General features: G+C 47.4%; 1 pseudogene across 1 annotated transcript in view; it reads left to right on the top strand.

Moving 5' to 3' along the window:
* Positions 1–4,538: 4,538 nt before the first annotated feature.
* LOC311135289 (ammonium transporter Rh type C 1-like) overlaps positions 4,539–25,407 on the top strand; it is a 40,223-nt pseudogene continuing 19,354 nt past the window's right edge. Inside the window, exons 1-2 of the transcript in view lie at positions 4,539–4,733; positions 4,832–4,998. The product of the transcript in view is annotated as an ammonium transporter Rh type C 1-like (transcript). The remainder of the gene's footprint in view (positions 4,734–4,831; positions 4,999–25,407) is intronic.

The following is a 25,407-nucleotide window of genomic DNA, read 5'->3' as shown; positions in this document are numbered from 1 at the left end:
TGAGGGCCCGACGTCCACAGGTGGGGGTTGTGCTTACAGCCCAACACCGTGCAGGACGTTTGGCATTTGCCAGAGAACACCAAGATTGGCAAATTCGCCACTGGCGCCCTGTGCTCTTCACAGATGAAAGCAGGTTCACACTGAGCACGTGACAGACGTGACAGAGTCTGGAGACGCCGTGGAGAACGTTCTGCTGCCTGCAACATCCTCCAGCATGACCGGTTTGGCGATGGGTCAGTCATGGTGTGGGGTGGCATTTCTTTGGGGGGCCGCACAGCCCTCCATGTGCTCGCCAGAGGTAGCCTGACTGCCATTAGGTACCGAGATGAGATCCTCAGACCCCTTGTGAGACCATTTGCTGGTGCGGTTGGCCCTGGGTTCCTCCTAATGCAAGACAATGCTAGACCTCATGTGGCTGGAGTGTGTCAGCAGTTCCTGCAAGAGGAAGGCATTGATGCTATGGACTGGCCCGCCCGTTCCCCAGACCTGAATCCAATTGAGCACATCTGGGACATCATGTCTCGCTCCATCCACCAACGCCACGTTGCACCACAGACTGTCCAGGAGTTGGCGGATGCTTTAGTCCAGGTCTGGGAGGAGATCCCTCAGGAGACCATCCGCCACCTCATCAAGAGCATGCCCAGGCGTTGTAGGGAGGTCATACAGGCACGTGGAGGCCACACACACTACTGAGCCTCATTTTGACTTGTTTTAAGGACATTACATCAAAGTTGGATCAGCCTGTAGTGTGGTTTTCCACTTTAATTTTGAGGGTGACTCCAAATCCAGACCTCCATGGGTTGATAAATTTGATTTCCATTGATAATTTTTGTGTGATTTTGTTGTCAGCACATTCAACTATGTAAAGAAAAAAGTATTTAATAAGATTGTTTCATTCATTCAGATCTAGGATGTGTTATTTTAGTGTTCCCTTTATTTTTTTGAGCAGTGTATATATATATATATATATATATATATATAATTGCGAGAAGAAAAAAAAACATATGGGGGATTGGAAGTGATACAGACAATTACATTGATGGAAGTTACAATCTATCTGCAATATTAAAGCTGATCTAGCCCCCCCCCCCAAAAAACGTATAAAACCAAACAATGCAGTTCAAGAAATAGAGTTAAGAAAACATTTACGATATAAACGAAAGTAAAAAAAAAAAATACTATGAAAAAGTTATACAAGAAAATTACATAACAATAACGTGGTTATATACAGGGGGTACCGGTACCGAGTCAATGTGCGGGGGTACAGGTTATCGAGGTAATTTGTAAAGTGACTGCATAGATAATAAACAGTGAGTAGCAGCAGTGTAAAAACAAAGGGGGGGGGGGGGGGGGGGGGTTCAATGTAAATAGTCCGGGTGGCCATTTGATTAAATGTCCAGCATTCTTATGGCTTGGGGGTAGAAACTGTTAAGGAGCCTTTTGGTCCTAGACTTGACGCTCCGGTACCTCTTGCAGTGCGGTAGCAGAGAGAACAGTCTATGAATTGGGTGACTGGAGTCTTTGACAATTTTTAGGGCCTTCCTCAGACATCGCCTAGTACATAGGTCATGGATGTCAGGAAGCTTGGCCCCAGTGATGTACTGGGCCGCACGCATTACCCTCTGTAGCACCTTACGGTCAGATGCCGAGCAGTTGCCATACCAGGCAGTGATGCAACCGGTCAGGATGCTCTCGATGGTGCAGCTGTATAACCTTTTGAGGATCTGGGGACCTATGCCAAATCTTTTCAATCTCCTGAGGCGGAAAAGGTGTTTTTGTGCCCTCTTCACAACTGTCTTGGTGTGTTTGGACCATGATAGTTTGTTGGTGATGTGGACACCAAGGAACTTGAAACTCTCGATACGCTCCACTTCAGCCCCATTGATGTAAATGGGGGACTGTTCGGCCCTCCTCCTTTTCCTATAGTCCACGATCAGCTCATTTGTCTTGCTCACATTGAGGGAGAGGTTGTTGTCCTGGCACCACACTGCCAGGTCTCTAACCACCTACCTATAGGCTGACTCATCGTTGTCGGTGATCAGGCCTACCACTGTTGTGTCGTCAGCAAACTTAATGATGGTGTTGGAGTCGTCCTTGGCCATGCAGTCATGGGTGAACAGGGAGTACAGGAGGGGACTAAGCATGCACCCCTGAGGGGCCCCAGTGTTGAGGATCAGCGTAGCAGATGTGTTGTTGCCTACCCTTACCACCTGGGGGTGGCCCATCAGGAAGTCCAGGATCCAGTTGCAGAGGGAGGTGTTTAGTCCCAGGGTCCTTACCTTAGTGATGAGCTTTGTGGGCATTATGGTGTTGAACGCTGAGCTGTAGTCAATGAACAGCATTCTCACATAGGTGTTCTTTTTGTCCAGGTGGGAAAGGGCAGTGTGGAGTGCGATTGAGATTGCATGATCTGTGGATCTGTTGGGGCGGTATGCGAATTGGAGTGGGTCTAGAGTTTCCGGCATGATTGTGTAGATGTGAGCCATGACCAGCCTTTCAAAGCACTTCATATCTACCGACGTGAGGGCTACGGGGTGGAAATCATTTAGGCAGGTTACCTTTGCTTTCTTGGGCACAGGGACTATGATGGTCTGTTTGAAACATGTAGGTATTACAGACTCGGTCAGGGAGAGGTTGAAAATGTCAGTGATGACACTTGCCAGAATTAATGTATCAGGACGAGACCGACATCTTTTCTTAGCCAGTCGAAGCCATGAATCAGCATAATTTTTATGGATACAGTATATACAAAGAAATGTCAATAGAAAAACAGGTAAAACGAAATGAAATGCAGCTACTTTACTGTTATTCTAACTTTGCACGGTTTGACGTGACTGTGTTAGCCATAGTTGGCTAGCTAGCAAGCAAGGGATAAGAGTGTTGACAGCCAGCATGGCAACGGAACATTTAGAATGAAAGACTGGGTTGCGTCCATAGATATAGAACAAAAAGACTTCACGACTGGGTCGCGTTTCTCATGGTCTGAGAGTCTTTAGTTGCCTTTTGGCAAACTCCAAGCGGGCTGTCATGTGCTTTTTACAGAGCAGTGGCTTCCGTCTGGCCACTCTACCATAAAGACCTGATTGGTGGAGTGCTGCAGAGATGGTTGTCCTTCTGGAAGGTTCTCCCATCTTCACAGAGAAACTCTAGATCTCTGTCAGTGACAATCGGGTTCTTGGTCACCTCCCTGAAAACAAGAAATAAAAAACTTGAGTGTGCATAACTATTCACCCCCCCAAAGTCAATACTTTGTAGAGCCACCTTTTGCAGAAATTACAGCTGCAAGTCTCTTGGGGTATGTCTCTATAAACCTGGCACATCTAGCCACTGGGATTTTTGCCCATTCTTCAAGGCAAAACTGCTCCAGCTCCTTCAAGTTGGATGGGTTCCGCTGGTGTACAGCAATCTTTAAGTCATACCACAGATTCTCAATTGGATTGAGGTCTGGGCTTTGACTAGGCCATTCCAAGACATTTCAATGTTTCCCCTTAAACACTCGAGTTATGCTTTAGCAGTATGCTTAGGGTCATTGTCCTGCTGGAAGGTGAACCTCCGTCCCAGTCTCAAATCTCTGGAAGACTGAAACAGGTTTCCCTCAAGGATTTCCCTTTATTTAACGCCATCCATCATTCCTTCAATTCTGACCAGTTTCCCAGTCCCTGCCGATGAAAAACATCCCCACAGCATGATGCTGTCACCACCATGCTTCACTCAATTTTGCTTCACCCAATTTTAGTCTCATCTGACCAGAGTATCTTCTTCCATATGTTTGGGAAGTCTCCCACATGCCTTTTGGCGAACACCAAACGTGTTTGCTTATTTCTTTCTTTAAACAATGGCTTTTTTCTGGCCACTTTTCCATAAATCCCAGCTCCGTGGAGTGTACGGCTTAAAGTGGTCCTATGGACAGATACTCCAATCTCCACTGTGGAGCTTTGCAGCTCCTTCAGGGTTATCTTTGGTCTCTTTGTTTCCTCTCTAATTAATGCCCTCCTTGCCTGGTCCGTGAGTTTTGTTGGGTGGCCCTCTCTTGGCAGGTTTGTTGTGCTGCCATATTCTTTCAATTTTTTAATAATAGATTTAATGGTGCTCCATGGGATGTTCAAAGTTTCTGATATTTGTTTATAACCAAACCCTGATCTGTACTTCTCCACAACTTTGTCCCTGACCTGTTTGGAGAGCTCCTTGGTCTTCATGGTGCCGCTTGCTTGGTGGTGCCCCTTGCTTAGTGGTGTTGCAGACTCTGGGGCCTTTCAGAACAGGTGTATATATACTGAGATCATGTGACAGATCATGTGACACTTAGATTCCACACAGGTGGACTTTATTTAACTAATTATGTGACTTCTGGAGGTAATTGGTTGCACCAGATTTTATTTAGTGGATTCATAGCAAAGGGGGTGAATACATATGCAGGCACCACTTTTCCATTATTTATCTATTAGAATTTTTTTCATTTCACTTCACCAATTTGGAATATTTTGTGTATGTCCATTACATGAAATCGAAATAAAAATCAATTTAAATAACAGGTTGTAATGGAACAAAATAGGAAAAACGCCAAGGGGGATGAATACTTTTGCAAGGCCAGGGATGCTGGCAGCTCCATGGTGATCCACACAGTGGGGCTTAATATGGTCTGTCCAGCTCGTGGATGCTGTACCGGGACAACCTGGACCAGAGCAAGGATCTGATTGGCTCTGTCTCCCAATCCGACATCTTTGCCATGTTCGGTGAGTCTGAGTCTGAGCCACAATGGTTGACACTTTTCACATTTTCCATACTCGTATTGATGAAACTGTACTACCATGGATCCATTCTTGACCCATAGGAACCCTGTTCCTGTGGATGTTCTGGCCTAGTTTTAACCAGGCCATCTCGGACCACAGGGATGGGCAGCATCGAGCGGCCATCAACACCTACCTGTCCCTGGCCACCACTGTCCTCACCACAATAGCCATCTCCAGTCTCTCCCAGAAGACCGGCAAGCTGGACATGGTAATGTAATTGACCCACAGGGTGTGCATTACATACAGTACCAGTCAAAAGTTTGAACACACCTACTCATTCAAGGGTTTTTCTTTATTTTTACTATTTTCTACATTGTAGAATAATAGTGAAGACATCATAACTATGAAATAACACATATGGATTCATGTAGTAACCAAAAAAGTGTTAAACAAAACAAAATGTATTTTAGATTCTTCAAAGTAGCCACCCTTTGCCTTGATGACAACTTTGCACACTATTGGCATTCTCTCAACCAGCTTCATGAGGAATGCTTTTCCAACAGATTTGCAGGAGTTCCCACATATGCTGAGCACTTGTTGGATGCTTTTCCATCACTCTGCGGTCCATCTCATCCCAAACCATCTCAATTGGGTTGAGGTCAGGTGATTGTGGAGGCCAGGTCATCTGATGCAACACTCCATCACTCTCCTTCTTGGTCAAATAGCCCTTAAACATCCTGGAGGTATGTTTTGTCCTGTTGAAAATCCAATGATAGTCCCACTAAGCTCAAACCAGATGGGATGGCGTATTGCTGCAGAATGCTGTGGTAGCCATGCTGGTTAAGTGTGCCTTGAATTCTAAATAAATCACTGACAGTGTCACCAGCAAAGCACCCCCACACCATCACACCTCCTCTTCCATGCTTCATGGTGGGAACCACACATGCGGAGATCATCTGTTCACCTGCTCTGCGTCTCACAAAGACACGGTGGTTGGAACCAAAAATCTCCAATTTGGACACATCAGACCAAAGGACAGATTTCCACCGGTCTAATGTCCATTGCTCGGGTTTCTTGGCCCAAGCAAGTCTCTTCTTATTATTGCTGTACTTTAGTAGTGGTTTCTTTGCAGCAATTCAACCATGAAGGCCTGATTTCACGCAGTCTCCTCTGAACAGTTGATGTTGAGATTTGTCTGTTACTTGAACTCTGTGAAGCATTTATTTGGGCTGCAATCTGAGGTGCAGTTAACTCTTGCCTGGTTCCAGATCTGTTTGTGCTGTCTTGCCAATTCCTATGGTCATTGGAGTATGGTCATACCCACTTCCTTATTATCTCTACTCAAGCCACTGGTCAACTTCTGTTCCTGTGTTCCAGGTTCACATCCATTACGTCACGCTGGCCGGGGGCGCAGTGAAGACTAGTACGGTAGTGACAAGTAAGTTGCTTATGACTAGGCGACTCCTATTTGATTAGTGGGCATGTAGCTAGCTATGTGTCTCTGTCCCCTCAGCCGTTCATGGAGAAGTATCTGAAGATCCATGACACGTGTGGCATCCACAACCTCCACGCCATGCCTGGGGTCATAGGGGGCATCGTGGGCGCCATCACTGCTGCAGCCGCCAGTGAAGGGGTCTATGGCAAGGAGGGGTGAGTTCACAGGTTACAACCATATGCCCACCCAATGGCCTGTTATTATTTCAATCTGCACCAGTTTTAGGCCTATTTGGCAGCTTTAACGTGATGAACTCATCTAATGTCATTATTATGCACATGCAGTAGTGGCACAGCAGCTGGGCAACAAGAATACTGCGGCAATAAAAAGAAAGTCTGCTCAGTTGTTGCCGCTTCCAAATGTGATATTTTCCTTTGACTTACTGATGTAGAGTAACAATCTTGTTTTTAAATAGGTTGATAAACACGTTTGACTTTACGGGGGAATGGAAAGACATGGTGCCGACCCGGCAGGGAGGACACCAGGCAGCAGGGCTCTGTGTGTGTGTGTGCGCGCATGCGTGTTTTCATGAGAACAGGTTACAAGATAGCTGCCAAGTTACTGTGGTATTGTAGTATTGTGTGGCTGTGGTGGTGTATTTGAACAATTGCTACATGTACTCAATCATGTACTCAATGTTGGTGAAATGAGGATGTTGTGTTTGTACCCAGGCTGTATCCTGAGGTTACCTATCTGGGGGGATGCTCCTGATGACATTTGCTTTCAAGATGAGATCTACTGGGATTTGAGATACTGTACTAAACCATTAAAGACTAAATGCATTAATATCATGAAGACTGTGAAGTCATTTTGGAACTATCTTTCTGAAGGTGATTTCTTAGCTTTTTTTAGTTGAGAGAATTTTTATCAAAATAATTGTACACCTTTGGTTTTAATTGATTTGTGTCATTGTTAAAGGGAGGTGTATGTTTTTGTCACCCCTGTCAGCTAAAAAACAGTGTTTCCCTCATACTGTCAAGTCCTACATGGAATGGTCAATACCAGTGTTTAGTTATTAACTTGTATCCAGTCCAAGGAGGGTTGATATTGTTATGTCTAAATGGTCTTTGGTTTGAAGTGGCTGAAGATGTCACGATCGTCAAAAGGATTGGACCAATGCGCAGCGTGGAATGCGAACATACTTTATTATATATTCACCACACGAACAAAAACAACAAAACGATACGTGAAGTCCTTGGTAACAAACACAAACCAACACGGAACAAGATCCCACAATACACTGTGCCAAACAGGCTGCCTAAGTATGGTTCCCAATCAGAGACAACAAGCAACAGCTGATTCTCGTTGCCTCTGATTGAGAACCACCCCGGCCAACATAGATACACATGAACTAGATCCTAACATAGAAACACAAACACATAGAATCTACACACCCTGGCTCAACATAAGAGTCCCAGAGCCAGTGCGTGACAGTACCCCCCCTCAAAGGCGCGGACTGCGACCGCGCCAAACATAAACCGAACAGGGGAGGGCCGGGTGGGCATTCCTCCTCGGAGGCGGATCCGGCTCCGGGCGTGACCACCACCCTCTAATAACCCCCCCGTAGTGCCCCTGGTCTAGTCTGGCCCCGCTGGCTGGAGCTGGACTGGACATCGGTTGAGCGGATTGCTTAGGCTCCGGTGTGGAGCAGCTGACCGGTACCTGACCAGGCACCGGTGAACCGGGCACGGGCTGTGCCGGACTGACGACACGCACCCCAGGCTTGGTGCGGGAAGCAGGAATGGGCCGGACCGGGCTGACGATGCGCACCTCTGGCTTGGTGCGGGGAGCAGGAATGGGCCGGACCGGGCTGACGATGCGCACCACAGGCTTGGTGCGGGGAGCAGGAATGGGCCGGACCGGGCTGACGACGCGCACCCCTGGCTTGGTGCGGGGAGCAGGAACGGGCCGGACCGGGCTGACGACGCGCACCACAGGCTTGGTGCGGGGAGCAGGAATGGGCCGGACCGGGCTGACGACGCACACTCCTGGCTTGGTGCGGGGAGCAGGAACGGGCCGGGCCGGGCTGGCGACGCGCACCATAGGCTTGGTGCGGGGAGCAGGAACAGGCCGGGCCGGCGACGCGCACCATAGGCTTGGTGCGGGGAGCAGGAACAGGCCGGGCCGGGCTGGCGACGCGCACCATTGGCTTGGTGCGGGGAGCAGGAACAGGCCGGGCCGGGCTGGCGACGCGCACCACAGGCTTGGTGCGGGGAGCAGGAACAGGCTGGGCCGGGCTGGCGACGCGCACCATTGGCTTGGTGCGGGGAGCAGGAACAGGCCGGGCCGGGCTGGCGCCGCGCACCATAGGCTTGGTGCGGGGAGCAGGAACAGGCCGGGCCGGGCTGGCGACGCGCACCATTGGCTTGGTGCGGGAAGCAGGAACAGGCCGGGCCGGGCTGGCGACGCGCACCATTGGCTTGGTGCGAGGTGCAGGAACAGGCCGGGCCGGGCTGGCGACACGCACCATTGGCTTGGTGCGAGGGGCAGGAACAGGCCGGGTCGGGCTGGCGACGCGCACCATAGGCTTGGTGCGAGGGGCAGGAACAGGCCGGACCGGGCTGGCGACGCGCATCACAGGCTTGGTGCGAGGGACAGGAACAGGCCGGACCGCACTGGGAACACACACCACTGGCCTTATACGGGGATCAGGAACGGGCCGGACCAGACTGGCAACACACTTCAGTACCTCTCGCCGTGCCTCTACACTTTCCCTCCCTCTAATCACCAATGGCTCCCGTAACCCGGTGGCGTTCTCTCCTCGTCCACAAACTCGCCCCTTATCTGCCTCCAGCAGCCCCGTCGTACATGCCATGTGCCCCCCCCTAAAAATGTATTGGGGTTGCCTCTCGCCTGTCCGACGACGACACTGTTGGCGCCGTACCTCCTCTCTCGCCAAGGCTTTAACCTTTGCCCATGGTCCTCTGTCCTCGAACATGTCCTCCCAGGACCACCATTGGCCCACCTGGGCCATCGCCAACTTCTCCATCTCCTTAACCGGCGTTAGCTCCGAAACACGCTGCTTGGTCCAGTATTGGTGGGATCTTCTGTCACGATCGTCAAAAGGATTGGACCAATGCGCAGCGTGGAATGCGAACATACTTTATTAGAGTACTTACACAACTAACAAAACAACAAAAGATACGTGAAGTCCTTGGTAACAAACACAAACCAACACGGAACAAGATCCCACAATACACTGTGCCAAACAGGCTGCCTAAGTATGGTTCCCAATCAGAGACAACAAGCAACAGCTGATTCTCGTTGCCTCTGATTGAGAACCACCCCGGCCAACATAGATACACATGAACTAGATCCTAACATAGAAACACAAACACATAGAATCTACACACCCTGGCTCAACATAAGAGTCCCAGAGCCAGGGCGTGACAGAAGAAGGATATGGCAGTGGAAACTATGTTTACCTCTTCTTTTACATGCTGTTGGAAGCTCTAATAAAAATGTTTCGATGATGATGATGATTTCTGCCACCAGTTACCTGAGGATGAAGAGAACAATCCACCTATCGTGGAGTACAACAACCACATGCGGAACAAAGCCGTGTAAGTAGCAGATTTGTGCAACGTTGTGATTTTGGAAATTGGATTGTAAGGTTTTCTTTTGTTACACCTCATGGTAAGAGCTGCTGAGGTGTGTGGTACGCCAATGTGAGTGTGTGTTGTATAGGCTATGTGCTCTCTCTTCAGGTTCATCTGTTCTGTGTTGATAGGGGTGTTCCATTGCTCTTGACAGGTGCTTTCTGAAAGTTACCTCTTTGAAGGTGACCTTGAAGTTATACAGTAGCTGTTGTGCTTGGCCTGAAAATTATACTGTTTTTAGAATGAGGGATTCTTTTTCTATTTAGGAGGTATCTGTCTATTTGATGTAAAACAATATAGAAAAAGAACAGGAAACAACTTTTAATTCCATTTAAGTGAAGCAATTTGAAAATAGAAAGAGTGTACTGGTCAGAATTTATGAATAAACTGGCTGGCTGAGGCCTTGACATGATGAAACCATGTTGGAGAAGCTGTGTAGCCTATATATTTACTTTAATTTGATGATTGCTGATTAAATATGTGTTTAGGGGCTGTATCAGTTTCACACAAAGGTTGTAACCTTAATGTAACCTTTGTCATTTACAGAACAGAATCAAATGTATCTTTGGAACGGAGTCAGAACTGACGCTAGGGCCTGATGTCATCTCCCCCCTACACTTTCAACTGATGGTCCTATCCTACACTGACTCCTGCTGGACAGAAACCAGTCATCTCCTCTTCACCATTCTGTATACTGTCCTGTTCATGGAATTAATAGTACATTTGTACTACTTTAGATGGAATCACAACAAGAACTTCCTAAGAAACACTGATACTTGTTATCTTTAATGAAATCACATTGGAAAATAATAAAATACAAATAAATGGTGGCATGTTTTATCACCAGTCAGGCATATGTCGAATCACAAGCAGACGCTTAATCATTCATATGAACTGTAAAATAGGCTACTATATGTGACTGTACACAATGTCTTTACACAGCCCACACCTGCAATGATGCTGGTGCTAGAATAATTATTGTAGTAATTAGAATTTGTGGAGATTCCGTCGTTTCTGGCAGGTATACTGTATGCCATGTTTTGTTTGTTTGTTGATGTTTTTTAGGTCCAGTTGCTGGGGCGTTTCATAGGGGGGCCAAGGGGGGACCAAGAACCGTTCATGAGTGGCAATGGGAAATCAGCAAATTGTATCACAAATAGTGTTGAAAATTGGCTTAAACTGTGATGTATTGAATAACTGTTTCAAATTGTAATTTTGTCTGCCCTAATCTATTTAAATAAATTAAACAATAATTAACAAAAAAAACTTTACTTGTCTTTTTCAACTAGCACTGAATTTGCTGATAATTACTTTATAATTATAATATTTTTTTAAACCTAGCCATCTTCCACCTCTGCCCTTCGTTCAACTGACAGCCCGAATCCACTATCCACGATGGGTGTGATGAAACAACAGAAGCCCCATTCATTTTCCACAGAGGAGAGCAAAGTGGACAGATGGATTGTTGGGCGATGCAAGCATGCATGGGCGAGGGAGCGTGAACAGGGTGGGGAAAGTTTAACTTTATGCAAATACTCTGCGATATCGAGGCGTGATTGACCAATCAAAGCTCAGTTTAGCTTCCAGCCACTACTGGATTGGCTGTTGATACCTAGCACTACCTAGCATGTTTGCTAGCACCCAAATGAGGGCGAAGCTAGCGTGGCAAGCTGAATTATCATGGTATTGTGGATCACGGCCATGAGAGGGAAGTTGCACTGTTCACTGCAGCTATTCGATCCACTCTCCGTAGTCCTAAAGCCAGCTAGCCAAGCAAACAGCTTTCAAGCCTGCTCTAAGGCATCCGCATGGTCCTAAGCCAGCCCGCTAATACCACTTTGGTCTAACAGTGTTAAACTATACTGAACAAAAATATAAATATAACATGCACCAATTTCAAATATTTTACTGAGTTACAGTTCATATAAGGAAATCAGTCAATTTAAATAAATGCATTAGGCCCAAATCTATGGATTTCACATGACTGGGAACAAAGATATGCATCATAGATACCTTTAAAAAAAAGGTAGGGGCGTGGATCAGAAAACCAGTCAGTAATTCAAATCAAATCCAAATGAAATTGTATTTGTCACATGCGCCGAATACTACAGGTGTAGACCTTACCGTGAAATGCTTACTTACAAGCCCTTAACCAACAATGCAGTTCCAATTAGGGAAGGGGTGGTGGGGTTGGAAAGTAATAAAGGGAAATATATTTTAAAAAAGGATATGTATATATATGTATGTATATGTATTTATATGTATGTATGTGTATATGTATGTGTGTATATACATACATATATATATATATATATATATATATATATAATTGCGAGAAAAAAACCCATATGGGGGAATGGAAGTGATGCAGACAATTACATTGATGGAAGTTACAATCTATCTGCAATATTAAAGCTGATCTACCCCCCAAAAAACAAAACAAAAACAAAAAACAATGCAGTTCAAGAAATAGAGTTAAGAAAACATTTACGAAATAAACTAAAGTCAAAAAATTAAATACAATCAAAAAGTAACAGAAGAAAAGTACATAACAAAAACATATACAGGGGGTACCGGTACTAAGTCAATGTGCGGGGGTACAGGTTAGTCGAGGTAATTTGTAAAGTGACTGTATAGATAATAAACAGCGAGTAGCAGCAGTGTAAAAACAAAGGGGGTGGGGGTCAATGTAAATAGTCCGGGTGGCCATTTGATTAATTGTTCAGCAGTCTTATGGCTTGGGGGTAGAAGCTGTTAAGGAGCCTTTTGGTCCTAGCCTTGGCGCTCCGGTACATCTTGCCGTGCGGTAGCAGAGAGAACAGTCTATGACTTGGGAGACTGGAGTCTGACAATTTTTAGAGCCTTCCTCTGACACCTCCTAGTATATAGGTCATGGATGTCAGGAAGCTTGGCCCCAGTGATGTACTGGGCCGCACGCATTACCCTCTGTAGCGCCTTACGGTCAGATACCGAGCAGTTGCCATACCAGGTGGTAATGCAACCGGTCAGGACGCTCTCGATGGTGCAGCTGTATAATCTTTTGCTGATCTAGGGACCCATGCCAAATCTTTTCAGTCTCCTGAGGCGGAAAAGGTGTTGTCGTGCCCTCTTCACAACTGTCTTGGTGTGTTTGGAGCATGATAGTTTGTTGGTGATGTGGACACCAAGGAACTTGAAACTCTCGATCTGCTCCACTTCAGCCCCGTCGACTATATGGGGGCCTGTTCGGCCCTCCTTTTCCTATAGTCCACGATCAGCTCATTTGTCTTGCTCACATTAAGGGAGAGGTTGTTGTCCTGGCACCACACTGCCATGTCTCTGACCACCTCCCTATAGGCATCGTTGTCGGTGATCAGACCTACCACTGTTGTGTCGTCAGCAAACTTAATGATGGTGTTGGAGTCGTGCTTGGCCACGCAGTCATGGGTGAACAGGGAGTACAGGAGGGGACTAAGCACGCACCCCTGAGGGGCCCCAGTGTTGAGGATCAGCGTAGCAGATGTGTTGTTGCCTACCCTTACCACCTGGGGGTGGCCCATCAGGAAGTCCAGGATCCAGTTGCAGAGGGAGGTGTTTAGTCCCAGGGTCCTTAGCTTAGTGATGAGCTTTGTGGGCACTATGGTGTTGAACGCTGAGCTGTAGTCAATGAACAGCATTCTCACATACAGTTGAAGTCGGAAGTTTACATACACCGTAGCCAAATACATTTAAACTCAGTTTTTCACAATTCCTGACATTTAATCCTAGTATAAATTCTCTGTCTTAGGTCAGTTAGGATCACCACTTTATTTTAAGAATGTTTAATGTCAGAATAATAGTAAAGAGAATTATTTATTTCAGCTTTTATTTCTTTCATCACATTCCCAGTGGGTCAGAAGTTTACATACACTCAATTAGTATTTGGTAGCATTGCCTTTAAATTGTTTAACTTGGGTCAAACGTTTCGGGTAGCCTACCACAAGCTTCCCACAATAAGTTGGGTGAATTTTGGCCCATTCCTCCTGACAGAGCTGGTGTAACTGAGTCAGGTTTGTAGGCCTCTTTGCTCGCACACGCCTTTTCAGTTCTGCCCACAAATGTTCTATAGGATTGAGGTCAGGGCTTTGTGATGGCCACTCCAATACCTTTACTTTGTTGTCCTTAAGCCATTTTGCCACAACTTTGGAAGTATGCTTGGGGTCATTATCCATTTGGAAGACGCATTTACGACCATGCTTTAACTTCCTGACTGTCTTGAGATGTTGCTTCAATATGCCATCTATTTTGTGAAGTGCACCAGTCCCTCCTGCAGCAAAGCACCCCCACACAGCATGATGCTGCCACCCCAATGCTTCACGGTTGGGATGGTGTTCTTCGGCTTGCAAGCCTCGCCCTTTTTCCTCCAAACATAACGATGGTCATTATTGCCAAACAGTTATATTTTTGTTTCATCAGACCAGAGGACATTTCTCCAAAACTGTGCAGTTGCAAACCGTAGTGGCTTTTTTATGGCGGTTTTGGAGCAGTGGCTTCTTCCTTGCTGAGCGCCCTTTCAGGTTATGTCGATATAGGACTCGTTTTACTGTGGATATAGATACTTTTGTACCTGTTTCCTCCAGCATCTTCACAAGGTCATTTGCTGTTGTTCTGGGATTGATTTGCACTTTTCGCACCAAAGTACATTCATCTCTAGGAGACAGAACGCGTCTCCTTCCTGAGCGGTATGACGGCTGCATGGTCCCATGGTGTTTATACTTGCGTACTATTGTTTGTACAGATGAACGTGGTACCTTCAGGCATTTGGAAATTGCTCCCAAGGATGAACCAGACTTGTGGAGGTCTTCAATTATTTTTCTGAGGTCTTGGCTGATTTCTTTAGATTTTCCCATGATGTCAAGCAAAGAGGCACTGAGTTTGAAGGTATGCCTTGAAATACATCCACAGGTACACCTGCAATTGACTAGAATGATGTCAATTAGCCTATCAGAAGCTTCTAAAGCCATGACATCATTTCCTGGAATTTTCCAAGCTGTTTAAAGGCACAGTCAACTTAGTGTATGTAAAGTTCTGACCCACTGGAATTGTGATACAGTCAATAATAAGTGAAATAATCTGTCTGTAAGCAGTTGTTGGAAAAATTACTTGTGTCATGCACAAAGTAGATGTCCTAACCGACTTGCCAAAACTATAGTTTGCTAACAAGAAATTTGTGGAGTGGTTGAAAAATGAGTTTTAATGATTCCAACCTAAGTGTTCCTTTTGTCCAGGTGGGAAAGGGCAGTGTGGAGTGCGATTGACATTGTATCATCTGTGGATCTGTTGGGGCAGTATGCGAATTGGAGTGGGTCTAGAGTTTCCGGCATGATTGTGTTGATGTGAGCCATGACCAGCCTTTCAAAGCACTTCATGGCTACCGACGTGAGGGCTACGAGGCGGTAATCATTTAGGCAGGTTACCTTCGCTTTCTTGGGCACAGGGTGGTCTGTGGTGGTCTGTTTGAAACATGTAGGTATTACAGACTCGGTCAGGGAGAGGTTGAAAATGTCAGTGATGACACTTGCTAGAATTAATGTATCAGGACGAGACCGACATCTTTTCTTAGACAGTCGAAACCATGAATCAGCATAATTTTTATGGATACAGTATATACAAAGAAATGTCAATAGAAAAACAGGTAAAACGAAATGAAATGCAGCTACTTTACTGTTATTCTAGCTCTGCACGGTTTGACGTGACTGTGTTAGCCATAGTTGGCTAGCTAGCAAGCAAGGGATAAGAGTGTTGACAGCCAGCATGGCAACGGAACAGTTAGAATGAACGACTGGGTCGCGTCTCTGGCAACCTAACCGATAGAATGAACATCCACCCGGCTTGGCTAGCAACCATAGTTGTGTCCGGACTAGGCCTATATTTGCGTTGAGATATGAAATAGTACCCTATGAATACATTCAGCAAAATATTTGTATTTATTTAATTGGTAACCCATTGTAGAAAAGCAATTGTACACTCGAGGTTGTGCAAAACAACTTATTTAGCACGGCTGTGCTGATCTACTGAGCTCGTCTCCACCTCGTACCTATGACCAAGGCACAGCTGTGCTAATAAAAAAAATGTTTAGCACGCCCCCTTGTATACAATTGCTTTAGTATGAATGAGTCAGTCATGCAGAACATACAGTGCCTTCGGAAAGTATTCAGACCCCTTGACTTTACAGCCTTATTCTAAAATTGATCAAATTGTTTTTTTCACTCATCAATCTACACAACATACCCCATAATGAAAAAGCAAAAACAGGTTTTTAGACATTTCTGCTCATTTATTAAAAATAAAAAAACAGTAATATCACATTTACATAAGTATTCAGACCCTTTACTCAGTACATTGTTGAAGCACCTTTGGCAGCAATTACAGCCTTGAGTCTTCTTGGGTATGATGCTACAAGCTTGGCACACCTGTATTTGGGGAGTTTCTCCCATTCTTCTCTGCAGATCCTCTCAAGCTCTGTCAGGTTGGATGGGAAGCGTTGCTGCACAGCTATTTTCAGGTCTCTCCAGAGATGTTCAAGTCCGGGCTCTGCTGGGCCACTCAAGGACATTCAGAGACTTGTCCCGAAGCCACTCCTGCATTGTCTTGGTTGTGTGCTTAGGGTCGTTGTCCTGTTGGAAGGTGAACCTTCACCCCAGTCTGAGGTCCTGAGCGCTCTGGAGCAGGTTTTCATCAAGGATCTCTCTGTACTTTGCTCAGTTCAACTTTCCCTCAATCCTGACTAGTCTCCCAGTCCCTGCAGCTGAAAAACACCCTCACAGCATGATGCTACCACCACCATACTTCACCGTAGGGATGGTGCCAGGTTTCCTTCAGACGTGACGCTTGGCATTCAGGCCAAAGAGTTGAATCTTGGTTTCATCAGACCAGAGAGAGGTCTGAGAGCCTTTAGTTGCCTTTTGGAAAACTCCAAGTGGGCTGTCATGTGATTTTTACTGAGCAGTGGCTTCCGTCTGTCCACTCTACCATAAAGACCTGATTGGTGGAGTGCTGCAGAGATGGTTGTCCTTCTGGAAGGTTCTCCCATCTTCACAGAGGACCTGTCAGTGACCATCGGGTTCATGGTCACCTCCCTGACCAAGGCCCTTCTCTCCCGATTGCTTAGTTTGGCCGGGCGGCCAGCGCTAGGAAGAGTCTTGGTGGTTCCAAACTTCTCCCATTTAAGAATGATGGAGGCCACTGTGTTCTTGGGGACCTTCAATGCTGCAGACATGTTTTGGTACCCTTCCCTAGATCTGTGCCTTGACACAATCCTGTCTCGGAGCTCTACGGACATTTCCTTCGACCTCATGGCTTGGTTTTTTCTCTGACATGCATTGTCAACTCTGGGACCTTATATATACAGGTGTGTGCCTTTCCAAATCATGTCCAATCAATTGAATCTACCACATATGGACTCCAATCAAGTTGTAGAAACATCTCAAGGATGATCAGTGGAACAAGATGCACCTGAGCTCAATTTCGAGTCTCATAGCAAAGGGTCTGAATACTTTTGTAAATGTGATATTTCCGGATGTGTATTTATTTAATACATTTTAGAATAAGGCTGTAACGTAACAAAATGTGGAAAAGATCAAGGGGTCTGAATACTTTCTGAAGGCTCTGTAAGCCTACGTCATTGAAATCAATCTATAGAAGAACATGTGTGGATGGAAACGGATCCTGCATGCGTGCATGGTAGGAGTGCCAGAGAGAGCCTATCGTGATGCAGGAGAAGTGGAGGAACCGGTCTGATGGGAAAATCCCTCATATGTATCACTTGTTACTGTTGATCATCCTGGCTTCTGAGATTTACTGTCTGTGGACACAATAATGGGAGGGCAAACAAAAACACAGCACTACAATCACGCATTTATGATACTGCTGAAGTATTGTATTAACAGATATGAGACTGTATGTGTGGGTGAATGTCTGTGTGACGCGTGTGCATGTAAGCAAACGTGCCTGTGTGTGTGTGTGTGCCTGTATGTGTGCGTGTGTGTGTGTGTGCGTGTGTGTACGCTAATACCATAATAGCAGTTTGGTATCCTAGCAGAAGGGCCCAATATAAAGTAGGATGTCAATTAAATCAGTGTTGTGAGGTATACAGAGTTATGGTTATGTGAGATCATATAAATATAAATGCTCTGTATTTTGTGTGTGGTTTAATTTGTAACAAACATTACTGAAGGATACAAATGTACCAAGTCAATATACTGTATCATCATGTTAGACATAATGTTGGACTGGTCATTAAATAACAAGGTTCTTAAATTATTATTAGGTTCACGATAACATCAACTATTGATCTGTCATTGTCATTCTTTTTCTGTGACCATTTTCAAGGGATAATGGTATGGGCACGCTACACTTTTAGAACAAAGACAATCCCACTTCAAACATACACCAACCTAGCCTGGTCCCAGATCTGTTTTTGTTCTGTGACAATGACCAAATGAGTTGGCAAGACACCACAAACATATCTGGTACCAGGCTGACACCGTCTCAGTATACATTATAATCCTACCCTGATTCTGTCCTTATCAGCATGATCAATGCAGACTTCTGTATAGCCAGCTGCCTGATAGCGTACGGGGCGGTGCTAGGCAAGGTGAGCCCAGTCCAGCTGATGGTGAAGACGCTGTTCGGAGTCACTCTGTATGCTGTGGAGGAGTATATCATCCTCAGCCTCATACATGTAAGTCTTTAGTAAATAATAAAGGCTTTAATATTAAGTCCTGCATAAAACCTGCATAACTGGTTCTTACGAATGGCCCAAAGTGTCAATGTCTGTGCGTGGTTGATTGATTGATTTATGAATGCATTTACCGTTACAATAAGACTTTATGGAATAGATGTGGATATTTACATATTGTTATGAGGTTAGGTCATAGTGTTGTGTGAACCAGGTTAAAGTTAGTAGATAAATTATTCTTGGTGCCACAGAGTCTGCATTCCATTATGTCAAGGGAGATTACTGATGTTTATATTGGAATGATTGATGGATATGATATACTGACTTGGGTACAGGGGAATAACATCAGAGAAGGGAGTGCCCACTGATGGTTACCAGATGTGGTTGAAGAAACGTGTAACAGAGGGTATATATGTCACAATCGTTTAAAGACTGGTCGAACCAAGGCGCAGCGTGATAACCGTACATGTTTATTAAACAAATAAACACACGACAAAACAACAAACAAACGATACGTGAAGTCTTAAGGTACACACAACAAACCTATACGGAACAAGATCCCACAACTAACAGGTGCCAAAAGGCTGCCTAAGTATGGTCCCCAATCAGAGACAACGAGCGACAGCTGCCTCTGATTGGGAACCACACCGGCCAACATAGAAATAGACATACCAGATACTACACCATAGAAACAACACAGCACGGAATATACACACCCTGACTCAACAAATAAACGTCCCCTGAGTCAGGGCGTGACAGTACCCCCCCCCCCCCCAAAGGTGCGGACTCCGACCGCGCCACATAAACATAACAGGGTAGGGGCCGGGTGGGCATTCCGCCTCGGAGGCAGATCCGGCTCCGGGCGTGACCACCACTTTCTCTCCACCTCCCTGTTGCGCCCTTGGTTTGGTCTGGACCTCGGCGCGCTGCTTCCCCTCTCCTTCCTCCCACGAAGTACCAAGCCCTGTCTGGACCCTGGTGTGGGAGACCCCAAACCTGGAGAGGGGCTGACGTCTGGGTCTGGACTGGAACCGCTGACTGGAGCTGGACCCGACGACGGTGGATCGAACTGCACATGCTCCGGACTGGAGCCGCTGACCGGAGATGGACTGGGCACCGGTGGAGAGGATTGCTCTGGCTCCGGAGTGGAGCAGCTAACCAGAGCTGGATCAGGCACCGGTGGAGCGGACTGCTCTGGCTCCGGAGTGGAGCAGCTGACCGGTGCCGGACCAGGCACCAGTGGGACAGGCACGGGCCGTGCCGGACTGGACACACGCACCACTGGCTTGGTGCGAGGAGCAGGAACAGGCCGGACCGGGCTGGCGACGCGCACCACTGGCTTGGTGCGAGGGGCAGGAACAGGCCGGGCCGGGCTGGCGACGCGCACCACTGGCTTGGAGCGAGGGACAGGAACAGGCCGAACCGGGCTGGCGACGCGCACCACTGGCTTGGTGCGAGGGGCAGGAACAGGCCGGGCTGGCGACGCACACCACTGGCTTGGTGCGAGGGGCAGGAACAGTCCGGGCTGGCGACGCGCACCACTGGCTTGGTGCGAGGGACAGGAACAGGCCGGACCGGGCTGGAGACGCGCACCACTGGCTTGGTGCGAGGGAAAGGAACAGGCCGGGCAGGACTGGGAACACGCACCACTGGCTTGGTGCGGGGAGCAGGAACGGGCCGGGCCGGACTGGGAACACGCACCACTGGCTTGGTGCGGGGAGCAGGAACGGGCCGGGCCGGACTGGGAACACGCACCACTGGCTTGGTGCGGGGAGCAGGAACGGGCCGTACCGGACTGTGGAGGCGGACTGGAGGTCTGGAGCGGAGAGCTGACACAACCCGTCCTGGCTGGATGCCTACTTCCACACAATATGTGTGAGGCATTAGCACAGGACGTACGGGGCTGTGCACGCGTACTGGCGATACAGTACGTAGCACCGGCGCAGGATATACGGGACCGAGGAGGCGTACTGGAGACCACGAGCGTTGAGCCGGCACACCCCGTCCTGGCTGAATGCCCATCTTCGCACGACACGTGCGTGGTGCCAGCACAGGACGTACAGGACTGTGCCGGAACACTCGCGGCACAGTACGTAGCTCCGCATAACACGGAGCCTGCCCAGTCACACGCTTCCTTGCATGAGTACGGGGAGTTGGCTCTGCTCTAACACTAGGCTCCGCCAACCACCCTTTTAGCCCCCCCAAAAAAAATTATTGGGGCTGTCTCTCGGGCTTCCTCCTCGGCCGGCACCTTCTGCGTTGCCGCTGCTCCTCTCTATAGCACGCCTCCACTGTCTCCTCCCAAGGACGGCGATCCATTCCGGCCTGAATCTCCTCCCAAGTCCAGGATCCCTTCCCGTCCAGGATCTCCTCCCAGGTCCAGGCTGTCTGCTCCTGGACACGCTGCTTGGTCCTCATTTGATGGGATCTTCTGTCACGATCGTTTAAAGACTAGTCGAATCAAGGCGCAGCGTGATAAGCGTACATGTTTATTAAACGAATAAACATACGACAAAACAACAAACAAACGATACGTGAAGTCTTAAGGTACACACAACAAACCTATACGGAACAAGATCCCACAACTAACAGGTGCCAAAAGGCTGCCTAAGTATGGTTCCCAATCAGAGACAACGAGCGACAGCTGCCTCTGATTGGGAACCACCCCGGCCAACATAGAAATAGACATACCATATACTACACCATAAAACAACACAACACGGAATATACACACCCTGACTCAACAAATAAACGTCCCCTGAGTCAGGGCATGACAATATAAGTGAGAGGGTCTCTCTTTGTCTAGTTAGTTCGGAAAAGCTAGAGGCAAAGCACTGTCTGTTTGTTATGCGAACCATGGTACCTATTAAATATTTATATGAACTCCCCAGCTAAGTGTTAAATATCTTCTTGCATCATGAATTACTTGATACCCGAGAAACTCATCATAACACATATGAATGAGGTGGCTGGTTTACTGTATACAGTGGCTTGCAAAAGTATTCACCCCCCTTGGCATTTTTCCTATTTTGTTGCCTTACAACCTGGAATTAAAATTGATTTTTGGGGGGTTTGTATCATTTGATTTACACAACATGCCTTCCACTTTGAAAAAACAAGAAATAAGACAAAAAACTGAAAACTTGAGCATGCATAACTATTCACCCCCCCCCCCCCCAAAGTCAATACTTTGTAGAGCCACCTACCAAGTCTCTTGGGGTATATCTCTATAAACCTGGCACATCTAGCCACTGGGATTTTTGCCCATTCTTCAAGGCAAAACTGCTCCAGCTCCTTCAGGTTGGATGGGTTCTGCTGGTGTACAGCAATCTTTAAGTCATACCATATATTCTCAATTGGATTGAGTTCTGGGCTTTGACTAGGCCATTCCAAGACATTTCAATGTTTTCCCTTAAACCACTCAAGTGTTGCTTTAGCAGTATGCTTAGGGTCATTGTCCTGCTGGAAGGTGAACCTCCGTCCCAGTCTCAAATCTCTGGAAGACTGAAACAGGTTTCCCTCAAGAATTTCCATGTATTTAGCGCCATACTTCATTCCTTCAATTCTGACCAGTTTCCCAGTCCCTGCCGATGAAAAACATCCCGACAGCATGATGCTTCACTGTGGGGATGGTGTTCTCGGGGTGATGAGAGGTGTTGGGTTTGCGCCAGACATAACGTTTTCCTTGATGGCCAAAAAAATCTATTTTAGTCTCATCTGACCATAGTATCTTCTTCCATATGTTTGGGGAGTCTCCCACATGCCTTTTGGCGAACAACAAACTTTGCTTATTTTTTTCTTTAAGCAATGGCTTTTTTCTGGCCACTCTTCCGTAAAGCTCAGCTCTGTGGAGTGTACGGCTTAAAGTGGTCCTATGGACAGATACTCCAATCTCTGCTGTGGAACTTTGTAGCTCCTCTCTGATTAATGCCCTCCTTGCCTGGTCCATGAGTTTTGGTGGGCGGCCCTCTCTTGGCAGGTTTGTTGTAGTGCCATATTCTTTCAATTTCTTAATAATGGATTTAATGGTGCTCCGTGGGATGTTCAAAGTTTCTGATATTTTTTTATAACCCAACCCTGATCTATACTTCACAACTTTGTCCCTGACCTGTTTGGAGAGCTCCTTGGTCTTCATGATGCCGCTTGCTTGGTGGTGCCCCTTGCTTAGTGGTGTTGCAGACTCTGGGGCCTTTCAGAACAGGTGTATATATACTGAGATCATGTAACAGATCATGTGACACTTAGATTGCACACAGCTGGACTTTGTTTAACTAATTATGTGACTTCTGAAGGCAATTGGTTGCACCAGATCTTATTTAGGGGCTTCATAGCAAAGGGGGTGAATACATATGCACGCATCACTTTTCCGTTATTTATTTTATATAATTTTTTGAAACAAGTAATTTTTTTCATTTCACTTCACCAATTTTGACTATTTTGTGTATGTCCATTACATGAAATCCAAATAAAACTCAATTTAAATTACAGGTTACAATGCAACAAAATAGGAAAAACGGCAAGGGGGATGAATACTTTTGCAAGGCACTGTATCATTATCTGTTACAGGCCAGGGATCAACACCTACCTGTCCCTTGCTACCACTGTCCTCACCACAATAGCCATCTCCAGTCTCTCCCAGAAGACCGACAAGCTGGACATGGTAATGTAATGGACCCACAGGGTGTGCATTACATACAGTACCAGTCAAAAGTTTGGACACACCTACTCATTCAAGGGTTTTTCTTTATTTTTACTATTTTCCACATTGTAGAATAATAGTGAAGACGTCACAACTATGAAATAACACATATGGAATCATGTAGTAACCAAAAAAGTGTTAAACAAATCAAAATATATTTTAGATTTTAGATTCTTCAAAGTAGCCACCCATTGCCTTGATGACAGCTTTGCACACGCTTGGTATTCTCTCAACCAGCGTCATGAGGAATGCTTTTCCAACAGTCTTGAAGGAGGTCCCACATATGCTGAGCATCCTTCACTCTGTCAGTGTTGATGTGGATGTGGTTGAGGAGTCAGACGCAGGACGCATGGGCTCAGTCAAACAAGACTTTACTGAACTGTATAAACAAAACAAAATAAAGGACCTCAAACAAGGAGGCGAGCGACAACGCAAACACAGTGCGTCACAATAAACAAAGTCCAGAGTACTGCACGGGTGACACCAACGGACAGGCGGAAAATAACACACAAACTCACAAACACAAAGCCGGAAACTTATAGGACACATAAGGCACAAACGGACACAGGTGCAACAGACAGACCAAACCAATCAAACATCGAAATATCTAACGGTGGTAGCTAGTACTCCGGGGACGACGAACGCCGAAGCCTGCCCGAGCAAGGAGGAGGAGCAGCCTCGGCAGAATCCGTGACAGTACCCCCCCCCCTTGACGCGTGGCTCCAGCCGTGCGCCGACCCCGGCCTCGGGGACGACCAGGAGGACGCGGAGCCGGGCGCGTGGGATGACCACGGTGGAACTCAGTCAGGAGGGATGGATCTAGGATATCCCTCCTAGGCACCCAGCACCGTTCCTCCGGGCCGTACCCCTCCCACTCCACTAGATACTGGAGACCCCCCATCCGACGTCTCGAGTCCAAGATGGTCCTGACCGTGTACGCCGGAGCTCCCTCGATGTCCAGTGGGGGCGGAGGAGTCTCCCGTATCTCACCTTCCTGGAGTGGACCAGCTACCACCGTCCTGAGAAGAGACACATGGAACGAGGGGTTAATATTCTCATACTCAATAGGCAGTTGTAACCTGTAACACACCTCGTTCAATCTCCTCAGAACTTTAAAAGGCCCCACAAACCGCCGACCCAGCTTCCGGCAGGGCAGGCGGAGGGGCAGGTTTCGAGTCGAGAGCCAGACTCGATCTCCCGGTGCGTACACCGGTCCCTCACTGCGGTGGCGATCGGCGCTCGCCTTCTGTCGACGGATGGCCCGCTGCAGATGGACATGTGCAGCGTCCCACGTCTCCTCCGAGCTCCGAATCCACTCATCCACCGCAGGAGCCTCGATCTGGCTCTGGTGCCATGGTGCCAGAACCGGCTGATACCCTAACACACACTGGAAAGGGGTTAGATTGGTGGAGGACTGGCGGAGAGAGTTCTGTGCCATCTCTGCCCAGGGGATATACCTTGACCACTCCTCCGGCCGGCCCTGGCAGTAGGACCTCAGAAACCTACCCACATCCTGGTTGACTCGTTCTACCTGCCCATTGCTCTCTGGGTGGTAACCCGAGGTAAGGCTCACGAGACCCCCAAGCGTTCCATGAACGCCCCCCAGACTCTGGAGGTGAACTGGGGACCTCGGTCAGACACTATATCCTCGGGAACCCCATAGTGCCGGAAAACGTGGGTAAATAGGGCCTCAGCAGTCTGTAGGGCAGTAGGGAGACCCGGCATTGGGAGGAGACGACAGGCCTTGGAAAACCGATCCACAACGACCAAAATGGTGGTATTCCCTTGGGAGGGGGGAAGGTCGGTCACAAAATCCACCGAGAGGTGGGACCATGGTCATTGTGGAACGGGCAGGGGATGTAACTTTCCCCTGGGCAGGTGTCTAGGCGCCTTACACTGGGCGCACACCGAGCAGGAGGAGACATAAACCCTCACATCCCTAGCTAACGTTGGCCACCAGTATTTCACGCTAAGGCAGTGCACTGTCCGGCCAATACCTGGATGTCCAGAGGAGGGTGATGTATGAGCCCAATAAATAAGGCGATCACGAACCTCGAGCGGAACGTACGTCCGCCCCACAGGACACTCTGGGGGAGTAGGGTCGGTACGTAACGCCCGCTCGATCTCCGCATCGACCTCCCACACCACCGGAGCCAACAGACAAGACTCCGGCAGTATGGGAGTAG

Source organism: Coregonus lavaretus (assembly GCF_964263955.1).
Source record: "Coregonus lavaretus genome assembly, chromosome: 9".
NCBI lineage: Eukaryota > Metazoa > Chordata > Actinopteri > Salmoniformes > Salmonidae > Coregonus > Coregonus lavaretus.
This window is presented reverse-complemented; position numbering and strand designations above follow the sequence as displayed.